At 40.0% G+C, this 11,462-nt stretch overlaps 1 non-coding gene across 1 annotated transcript; it reads left to right on the top strand.

Annotated features, from left to right (window-relative positions):
* The first annotated feature begins 3,933 nt into the window (after positions 1-3,933).
* LOC115288765 lies at positions 3,934-4,040 on the top strand. The gene has a single exon (XR_003907169.1). It is a non-coding gene; the product is annotated as a U6 spliceosomal RNA (small nuclear RNA).
* The last annotated feature ends 7,422 nt before the right edge of the window (positions 4,041-11,462 follow it).

Raw genomic sequence — 11,462 nt, forward strand, 5'->3', positions numbered from 1 at the left:
TTTACCACTTGGAAATGCTACCTTGACACATTTACTAAGTAACGTGTAGCACTGGCAACTTTGAGTAGGGGCCACATCTGGAAAGAGCTCTGTGTCTGGTCTGTTGTGATACAAGCAGCCTTGTTTCTTGGACTATAGGACTAGCAGACCCTCTGCTATCAGAAGTATTTGTGGTGGGAAAAGATGCCATGTGGAGTTTATGGCAAGCCCAATAGGACAGTCACAATGTAGACCCCTAAGGTTCTGGAACAAGGCCACACCATCTGCAGCAGATAATGATATACCATTGAAAAAAAGAGCTCCTGGCATGCTGATGGGCCCTGGTTGAGATGGAATGCTGACCGTGGGACATTGAGTGACCATGTGGCCAGAACTGCCCATGATAATCTGGGTTCTGTTCAACCCACCAAGCCATACGGTCAGGCTGTCCTAGGAGTGATCCATCATAAGATACAAATGCTCTGTCCAGGATGAACAGGAAAAGTGGGCACAAGGAAACTCCATGAGCTGGTGGCCCGTCCACTCCTATCCCACAAGCTCTTCTTCCTCAGCTCTCATCTGTTGTGATCGCTTATATCCTTGCAAGTTCCCTTATTGGTCAATTAAGGAAGAAAAAGTTCAAGCTTAGCTTATGGAAGAGTTATATTAGCTTGTGGGTGTAAGTCAAGAATAAACAGTGCCCCTTCTAGGAGCAGCCTTGAAAGAGGTAAGGGGAAATCCTCTTCCAGTGAGGATCTCTGGACTATGTGCCTGATCACCTACTTTTGAGGAAAAAGAAGTGGCCCATGCAGAAACTCATGAGCAAAGGCAAAGGGGCCAGGAAGCAGCAAACTGGAAATATCAGGATCAAGGACTCGGCAGAAGAGGCCCATGGCTATAACTAAGGGAGTAGGCACAATGAGTGAAAACCTTTGTGTCACCTTTTAAATGCCCACCAAAGAGCAGCTACAACGGGGGAGGCACCTACCCACCCAAATACAAGATGCTTCACCAGTGGATGTCAACCAGCCTTTATCATTGGCCGCCCAGGGTTGGTATCACTAGCACATCAACATCAGCGATGGAGGCTGTGTATGAGCTCCCGGGCGCATGCTCTGCTCATGAAAGCTGGAGGAAGGAGTCGCCACCCTGGCATGAGTAATGGATCATCAGGAGAGTAGGGAGGGCTGCCTTCACACAGCAGGGCCAGGGAGAATTTGCTGGCCACCAGGCGATCTCTGTTGCTGTCTATTGGCGCTCCGGGGGCCAAGTCTGATGACACACACGCCCAGTAGGTAAAGGCTGAGAAGCGCAGGGTGGCCAGGAAATGAGGGATGAGGCCCAGGTCACCCCACCAGGTAAGCGTGTGAACACGGAACGGGTGAAGGAAGCGGGTGGAGGGGAGAAGCAGTTGGGGTCGAGACCACCAGCAGCCCCCGGGAGGCCCTTCATGCCACTACCCTTCCTCTTGCGGTTTCTCCAGGAAAAGAGACGGAGGAGAATCCTGGCCTGGTTGCTCATACACAGTAAAGGGTCCCGGCTGCGCAGGACGGGTGGGACTGCAGGTGATGTGCCAGTGGGCCTGGCCAGGAGCCGCAGGGATGGGGCGCCCGCTTCCCCGGCCCCCCGGAGCGCCGGCTGCACCCCAGTAACCACGGTGAGCCTAAACTGGAGCGCTCACCTGAATGACGACAAATGAGATTTGCAGTTTGTCATTTTACAAAATTCCTCCAGCGCAGGCCCGGACATGTGCATCGGGCCAGACCCCAGCCCCGTGCGCACAGGAGTCGTTCACTGACAGAGCGCATGGCTCAGCGCGTTAGTGGCCACAACAGGCAGAAGGCAAACCCACAAAACAAAAACAAAAACAAAAACCAAACACGACGAGATGCTGCTGCCTTTCCAGACAATCATGTAAACCTCCGTGACGAGCTCCTCTCTGCTCGGACAAGTCCCAAATGTTGATCTTTAAACACGCATCCCAGAGAAGTGACTAGGACCCTCCCTGAAATATAAAGGAAAAGTTTAGATTCCATTTCATTCAAACCTATGTCCGATTCAAACGTCAGTGATTTTGTCAGAAATTAAATATGGGGAGACCAGAGAAGGATATTATTGGGTTTACATGGTGGGGTCCATGCCAATAGGTACTTAAAATTCACTACTACATAAACTAGACTCTGATTCAAAACTCCGCTTTTGTTGGGTGATGCATATTCCAAACTTTTACTTTTGTTTTTGCTGACTTTTTTGTCCCCCCCCCCGCTTTTTTTTTTTTTTTCCAGCAGGAAGGCACAATCATTCTACAATACTGCCAAATATAACAAACATCTACAGATGGGTTGGTCTGCAGCTGGAGGCTTTAACTTTGTAGTATTTATTTGAAATACCCAAGCCAGCAAAGCAAGGCTAAGGCACTGTGGGCACGATTCACAATGTTTTGGCTCTGGAGCAAATAGCAGTTGAACTTAGTTTTTCCAGCTAAAATGGAATTTATGCAGATGCGCTTTGCACTAAATTCATTAAACAATTACATCCTGGTGCAGTTTTCACATTTTTGTAAAGGATCTGCGTAAGCACTAATTAGATCTAAAACAATGTTACTGAGCAAATTACAGTCCCGATTGTTCGCCTCGTCTCTGCGTTCCGCATCTGCTTCGCAATGATGATGATAATTTAGGTGCAAGCCGTACAAATGCGGGTTTTTGTTACATTTACTAGAAATATTTATTTAAAACATACTATAGATTAATTGATAATGCAACCGGCTTTAAAAAGCCTCCAAATGTTTTCTCGTGGACAGTGAGCAGTAAAAATCGAATGTGGAAATACAGTGGCTGAAACTTCTCACGAATGCGAACTGGCATTTCCTGCTGGAGGTTTGCTATTGAAAGGCAACTTTGCATTTCATTTGGCTGCAAGTGCAAGCTGGGTTAGCTGAGTTTCAGCGGTGCCTTTCAGAGCTCGGCATTGGACCTAGAGGCATAAAGACTGCCCTCAACAGCTCCCAGCCGCCGCTACCCGCACCACCCCTTCTCCAGGCACTGGTTTCAAAGGATAACTTAGTATGGGAATAGTGTTCCGTTCTCAAGTATTTCAGACCTCTGAGTACGTCTTCTGTCTTCCATGTTTATCTGCTTTCTATTTCACATATCATGAAATGTAAGAAGATGTTCACATTTAAACATCAGCTCAGTTCCGCAGAAGGGAGGACATTCAGGGAGGGTTTCTATGGCAACTTTGAATGTACCAACTTAATTCAGGCCATTCCGCAGCCATTATTGCTCTCGTCCTAGACATTCTTTAACTCGCCTGACCAGCCATGCAGTTGGGAATCCTGAGTGTCACCCAGTATAACAGCTACTACAGCGACCTGGCATTATTTTTATTCCTGGGAGGGGGCCAGCTTGGCGGATCAGTTTGGCTACTGGTCTCCCTAGAACTACTCCTATTATTTGACTTTACGAATGGTTACTTTTACCGTTGGGTAGAGCCAGCTATAAAAGAGCAAACGGGGTGTCAGCACCAACAAAGATTCAGAGGCAAATGACACTCCAGATTTTGATCAGTGCAAAGTCCAAGTTGGAAAATATCTGCTCTCCAAGCAGGAAGACTAATTATTAATGTGAAACACAGCAAGTTTTAATGGTGCTTTCAGAATTTCACATCCAGTTTCCTCCACTTTGCTGGATTGCCTCCCTAACCTTTATACAGGACTTTCTATTTCATTCTGCAGTTCCTGCCAGGCAAGAAGGATCATAACTAGAAGGATGTTAATTCCTTCTACAGACCTAATTGGTAAGCCTGAAATTGCTGTGCTGGTTGAATATGAAATTATATCCTCCTTGAAGGAAAACATAATTTAGCACTGGAGCTTTGAGTCATTGAAAGGTAAATTATCATTATGTTTATGTACAAAGGCAAAGTAAAACTTGTATCAAAAATGTTATTTTGGTGCTTGCTTTGGCAGCACATATACTAAAATTGGACCGATATAGAGAAGATTAGCATGACCCTTGCACAAGGATGAGACACAAATTCGTGGAGCATTATATAAAAAAAAGTTATTTTGGGGGCACCTGGATGGCTCAGTCGGTTGAGTTGGCTCAGGTCATGAGTTCCTAAGTGCGGGCTCCATGACAGTTCAGAGCCTAGAACCTGCTTATGATTCTGTGTCTCCCTCTCTCTCTGTTCCTCCCCCATGTATGCAGTCAATCTCTCTCTCTCTCTCTCTCAAAAATAAATAAAAATATTAAAAAATTTTTTAATGTTATTTGATTAGAAAAAATAATCAGTATTTTCTAACTTGAACTCCAAATTCTTATTGTTTCACCTTTGGGGAGATCTTTGGTTCTATATTTAACTTCTATTTTGTGTATTATTGTAAGGGGGAAATGATGAGAATTTAATTTTTACCAAATTAGGAATAATGTGAAAGTTTTTTTCTCAAACTTCAAAAAGTTACCTTTGGACTGATAGCAAGTGGGAAAAGCTCTAGCCAAAACACTGAAATTTTAGAAAGTTATGAAAAATTGGTAAAAGGTTATTATGACAACTTTATTATTACAGTGTTAATTGCTCCTGTCTCTGATAAAATATATGCTAGTCTACGCAACTGCTAAAGAGATACTCAAATGAAACAACAGAGCTCTTGGTAAAACTGATTTAATTCAAATGTTTTGCTTTTGGCCACAGGGGTTTCCATTTATGGTTGGTTGGCATGGATGAGACCATTTACTGCTTCTGAGTGTCCCTGTACATCACTGGGTAGTGGCCATCGTCGGCCTTAGGGGGCCTGAGATTGTTCTTGGTTCCATTTTATCCTGCTCCGTCTTTCCTGGCCTTCTTCCTGCTTCTACTCAATGAGAAGTTCCAGGTTTTTTCTTTGGGCCAAGCACCACATTAGGCATTATACATCCAGAGCTGAATGAGCCTGAGGCTCTGCCTTCATGGAATTCACAGTGCGGTGGGGAGTAGCCATGCATCTTTATCCAACATGGCACATGCTTGTCATTCCTGATTATGTATATTGAGGAAGCCCCAAAGGTTGAGTGTCATGTAGCTATACTTATCATGAAGTAACCTTAACTATCTGTGGGACTGAACTGTCTAATATAATATTAGATAGTACTCATCTGATATAATATTGTATATGTAAGTTGACCCACTGATGTCCATCCAGGAAAACTACAAATTGCTATTACTGAGGATGCTGTAAGGTTCCACCAGTCCCCGCAATGTCTCTCTGTACAGTCTTGTCTTTCTGTATGGTTGGCAGTTTCTATTTCCAGCATTCAAATGTCCTCTTAAATGAATCTTCTTTAAGGAGCTTATCTCTTTAAAAATTTCACTTTATATTACCCAGATTAACTTTAAATCACCAGCACTTTGGAGTACCTGTGGTAGAATGTTGCTAGTCTAGGGGCCCCTGGGTGGTTCAGTTGGTTGGGTGTCTGACTCTTGATTTCAACTCAGGTCATGATCTCACAGTTCATGGGATTGAGTACCACATTGGTCTGTGCAGTGACAGGACAGAGCCGGCCTAGGGTTCTCTCTCCCCTTCTCTTTGCCTATCCCTTACCCATTCGTGCGTGCGTGCGTGCGTGCGTGTGTGTGTGTGTGTATGTGTGTGTCAAATAAATAAATAAATACTAAAAAAATGCTAGTCTAGATGATGTTTCTGCACTGGACAAGGGGGTAATTCTCTGCTTGTAGTAGTGCCCTCTGTGTGTCCCAGATAGGACAGTGAGAGCTCCTTGTTCTGTATGTTGACAAGGGACTTTTATATTTGCACTTCTGTATCAGAAAAGCAGTAGACAAAGGAGCATAGGCTAACCTTTAAGCTATGAACTGTTAAAGGAGTTTTTTTAATCTGAAAGAAATTAATTTATTTAATCAAACCTCTTTTATCCATTGATTTGCAACAGAAAAGAGGAAATAGTGTGGTGGAGAGGGATCTAGGAGCCCATGGGTCTTTGAGACAATGCTGGAGGGCTGGTGTCCTCACAAAGGACTGAGGAGGACTTTGTGTGTCTGAGAGATATGCATAACATCACCTGGAATTTGCTCTGCTCATTCACTACGATTCTTCCTTTAAAATACTCTGGGAAACACAATGGAAGGAAGCTAGTCAGTTCTTTCTCTACAGAATAGATTCTGGCTGTTTTGACAGTGTTTTTAAGTACCTACTGTGTGCCACCATATACTAGGCTCCGAGAATATAACTAGGCACTAGAGATATGGTCCCTCCCTGTTTTCAAACTCTGCTTAGTGGGGGCAAGAACATTAATCTTCCTTATACCCTCAAAGCATAACACAGTATCTGGCACTTAGTGCTTTCTACTTATTGGTGGAGACAGACATCTAACCAGATAATTTCAATGTAAAACAGTAGGTGAGGGGACACCTGGGTGGCTCATTTGGTTAAGTCACTGACTCTTGATTTCAGCTCAGGTCATGATCTCATGGTTGTGTGATCGAGCCCTGAGTTGGGCTCCACATTGGCATGGAGCCTGCTTAAGATTCTCTCTTTCTCCCTCTTGGTCTCTCTTTTTGCCCCTCTCCCACTTGTGTGTGTACATGCTCTCTCTTTCTCGAAACAAAACAAAACAAAAAAACACCACTACCACCCCAAAATAAACAAGTAGGTGAAAAAGCAGTGGAAATCCTCCAAAGAGTCTCCTAACCCACTGTCTTTGAGCCCTAACGGATCAGCACATGTTAACTGGGCAAGAAGACTGTAGAAGGCTTAACAGACAGAACAAATGGCGTGAGCAAGTTGTGGAAATCTAAAATGGCACAGCTTCTGGAATAACTGCAAGCTGCATGGTGATAACTAAACCAAGAGTCCCAGATGGACCACTGAGAAAGAAAACTTGAGTGGCAAATATTGACCAGACTTGTGCCCTATGGGACATATGTAAAATCTTGGATTTTACTCTATAGGCAATGAGAAGTCATTTCAGGGGTTTTAAGTATAAACCAATCTTTTGTATGATATTATCTCTCCCTCTGGTAATAATAATAGCTAATATGTATTGAATGCCTACTATGTGCTAGATGCATGTCTAAGTGCTTCACATGCCTTTTCCTCTTTTAATTTTATAGAAGAGAAAACCTCTATACAGAGAGATTAAGTAACTTGCCCAAGGTCACAGTTGTAAGTATAGAGTTTGAACTTGAATCAGGTCCTTATCACTGTAGAGACAGGGAGAGACTGCAGGATTTCGCAGAGAAGTGTTTTAACACCATGGTTTTTTGTTTGAAATGGTTTTCCATAAAATTAACACTAGATTTCAGAATCATGATTCTCTAGAATATACAACTCTTCTTTTTCTCTCCCTTGTTCATATTTCTGCCTCTCTTAAAGAGTACAGGGAAAGCATTAATTGTGAATTCCTTTTTCTTCCAGCATATACGTAAGAATTATAGACACAGGCATTAGTTGAATCGCCTAATATACTGAGTTTGCTCTTTTTGTGAATCATTTGAGAATGGAAATACCGTTTCCTCCTTTCTTATGTCTCCCTAACCCAGTGGCTGCTTTCCTGGAGACTCTAGGGTAGCACTCTCCAATGGAGCTTTGTGTGATGATAGAAATATTCTATTATCTGTGCCATCCAGTACCATATATGTAGCTAAGGAGCACTTGAAATGTGGCCAGTGTGCCTGAGGAACTAAAATTTAAAATTTATTTTAACTATTTTAAATTCAAATTTTATTTAATTTTAATTATTTTAAATGTAAATATCTACAAATGGCAAGGGACTACCGTTTTGGACAATATAGGTATAAGGCATATCCATTACAGAAAGCTGTATTGGATAGTGTTACTCTGAAGCATCTTCTTTGCTAACCAACAACTGGCACCTTTAATCCTAATACTACTGAAATGAAAGGCTCCTCCATAATGACCAATTAACTTCTATCTTAGAGGTCTTGATGATAGTTTTCAGATATTTTTCACCTTTCCAATTAGATTTTGGATCTCATACATGGTCTACTCAGGTACTAAATTATTCTCTGAAAGCAAATCTCATGAGATCAGTGATTCTTCCACAAAATGTAGATGTATTAAAGTTCTCAGCCTAAAGAATCCACTCAAAAGTCCGTTAGGACTAGTGAATGAGTTCAGCAAGGTTGCAGGATACAAGTTCAATGCACAAAAAGCAATTGCATACATAACTCTTGCAATAAACCAAAAAGTCCAAAAATGCAATTAAGAAAAATATTCAATTTATAATAGTGTTAAAAAGAATAAAATCCTCAAAGATAAGCTTAACAGAAGAAGTCCAGAACTTATACTTTGAAAGTTACAAAACATTGAAAGAAATTAAAGATGTAAATAAATAGGAAAACATCTCATGCCCATGGATTGGAAGGCTTAATGTTGTTAATATGACAATACTTCTCCCGCGAATCTTCAGATTCAAAGCCATCCCTCTCTAAATCTCAGCTGAACTCTTTGTAAAAATTAATAAACTGATTTTCAAATTTATATAGAATTGTAAGATACCAACCAAAGTCATAACAACCTGAAAAAGAAGAACAAAGTAAAAAGACTCACACTTCCTCATTTCAAAGCTAACTACAAAGTAGTGGTAATCAGGACGATGTGGTACTGGTGCAGAGATAGACATATAGATCAACAGTATAGAATCAAGAATCTAGAAGTAGTTCATGTGTCTATAGCCAGATGTTCTTAAACAAGTGGGTCAAAATCATTTAATGGGGAAAGGGCAATCTTTTCAACAAATGGTGTTGGCACAAGTAGATAGCAATGTGCAAAAGAATGGAGTTGGACTTATTTTACACCATAGACAAAAATTAAATCAAACTGAATAGAAGACCTATATGTAAGAACTAACCTATAAAACTCTTAAAGTAAACTTTTCTACCTTAGATTTGGCAAAGAATTCTTATTTATGACTCTCAAAGCACCAGCAACAAAAGAAAACAAGCAAGTTGGACTTCATCAAAATTAAAAACATTTATGCTTCAAATACATCAAGAAATGAAAAGAGCTCAAAGAATGGAAGGTGCAAGAAAATTATATGTCTGATAAGGGATTTGTATGTAGAATATATAAGTAACTCCTAACCCAATAACAAAAAGACAAATAAGTCAATTTAAAAATGGGCAAAGTATCTAATAGACATTTCTCTAAGGAAGATATACAAATTGTTAATAAGCACAATAAAAGATGCTCAACATCATTATTCATCAAATAAATGTAAATCTCACCATGAAATACCACTCCAGACCCCCTAGGCTGGCGAAATTTAAAAAATCAGATAACAACGAGTGTTGGTAAGAATGTGGAAGAAACAAGAACCCTCATATGTTGCTACTGGGAATATAAAATATTCCCAGAGTAGTGAATGGTTGCTTACAGCTGGGTGGGAAGGGTGGGAGTATAAGAGGTGATAGCTAAAGAATATAAAGGAAATTTTTACCAAAACTAAAGAAGTTCATGACCACTAAACCAGCCCTGCAAAAAAAATTTAAGGGGGACTCTTTGAGTGGAGAAAAGACGAAACAAAACAAACAAGATCAAAGCAACAAAGATTAAAAAGGACCAGAGAACATCACCAGAAATACACACTCTCCAGGCGACACATTGGCACTAGTTTCATATCTTTCAGTAGTTACTCTAAATGTAAATGGACTTAATGCTCCAATAAAGACATAGGATATCAGAATGAATAAGAAAGCAGACCCATTTATATGCTGCTTACAAGAGACTCATTTTAGACCTAAAGACACCTGAAGTTTGAAAGTAAGGGGATGGAGATCCATCTATCATGCTAATGGTCATCAAAAGAAAGCTGGAGTAGCCATACTTATATCAAACAAACTAGATTTTAAAATAAAGGCTGTAACAAGAGATGAAGAAGGGCATTATATCATAATTAAGGGGTCTATCCACTGGGATCTAACAGTTGTAATATGACCCTAACTTGAAAGAACTCAAATATATAAATCAATTAATAACAAACATAAAGAAACTCATTGATAATAGTACGTAATAGTAGGGAACTTCAGCAGCCCACTTACAGGAATGGGCAGATCATCTAGGAGAAAATCAACAAGGTAACAATGACTTTGTATGACACACTGGACTAGATGGCTGTAACAGATATATTCAGAACATTTCATCCTAAAGCAACAGAATACACATTCTTCTTGAGTGATATGGAACATTCTCCAGAAGAGATCATATACTGGGTCACAAATCAACCCTAAACAAGTACAAAAAGATCAAAATCATACCATGCATATTATCAGACCACAATGCTGTGAAACTCAAAATCAATCATAAGAAAAAATTTGGAAAGATTATGGATTCTTGAGGATTAAAGAACATCCTACTAAAGAATGAATGAGTTAACTAAGAAATTAAAGAAGAAATTACAAGTACATGGAAGCCAATGAAAAGTGAAAACATGACAGTCCAAAACCTCTGGGATGCAGCAAAGGTGGTCAGAAGAGGGAAGTATATTGCAATTCAGGCCTTCCTAAAGAAGGAAGAAAGGTCTCAGATACACACCTAAATGAGCTGGAAAAAGAATAGCAAATAAAGCCTAAAAGCAGCAGAAGAAGGAAAATAATAAATATTAGAGCAGAAATCAATGATATTGAAAAAAATTCCAGTAGAACATATCAACAAAACCAGGAGCTGGTTCTTTGAAAGAATTAACAAAATTGATAACCCTCTAGCCAGACTGATCAAAAGGAAAAGGAAAGTACTAAAATAAATAAAATTATGAATGAAAGAGGAGAGGTCACAACCAACACTGCAGCAATACAAACAATAATAAGAGAATATTATGAGCAATTATATGCCAACAAATTGGGCAATCAGAAGAAATAGACTACCAAAATAGAAACAAGAAGAAACAGAAAAATTGAACAGAACTATAACCAGCAAAGAAATTGAATCAGTAATCAAAAATCTTCCAAAAAACAAGAGTCCAGATCTGGATGGCTTTCCAGGGAAATTCTATCAAACATTTAAAGAAATATTAACACCTATTCTTTTGAAGCATTCCAAAAAATAGAAATAGAAGGAAAACTTCCAAACTCATTCTATGAGTCCAGCATTACCTTGATTCCAAAAACAGACCTACAGACCAATTTCCTTGATGAACATGGGTGCAAAAATGTTCAACAAGATACTAGCAAACGGGATCCAACAATACATTAAAATAATTATTCACCACAATCAAGTGGGATTTATTCCTGGGATGCAGGGCTGGTTCAATATTCACAAATCAATCAATGTGATACATCACATTAATAAAAGAAAGGATAAGAACCACATGATCCTCTCAATAGACACAGAGAAAGCATTTGACAAAATACAGAATCTTTTCTTTATTTAAAAAAACCTCAAGAAAATAGGGATAGAAAGATCATAACTCAAGGCTATAAAGGCCATATATGAAAGACCCACAGCTAACATCATCCTCAATGGAGAAAAA

The sequence above is a fragment of the Suricata suricatta genome, chromosome 3 (assembly GCF_006229205.1).
Source record: "Suricata suricatta isolate VVHF042 chromosome 3, meerkat_22Aug2017_6uvM2_HiC, whole genome shotgun sequence".
NCBI classification, from domain to species: domain Eukaryota; kingdom Metazoa; phylum Chordata; class Mammalia; order Carnivora; family Herpestidae; genus Suricata; species Suricata suricatta.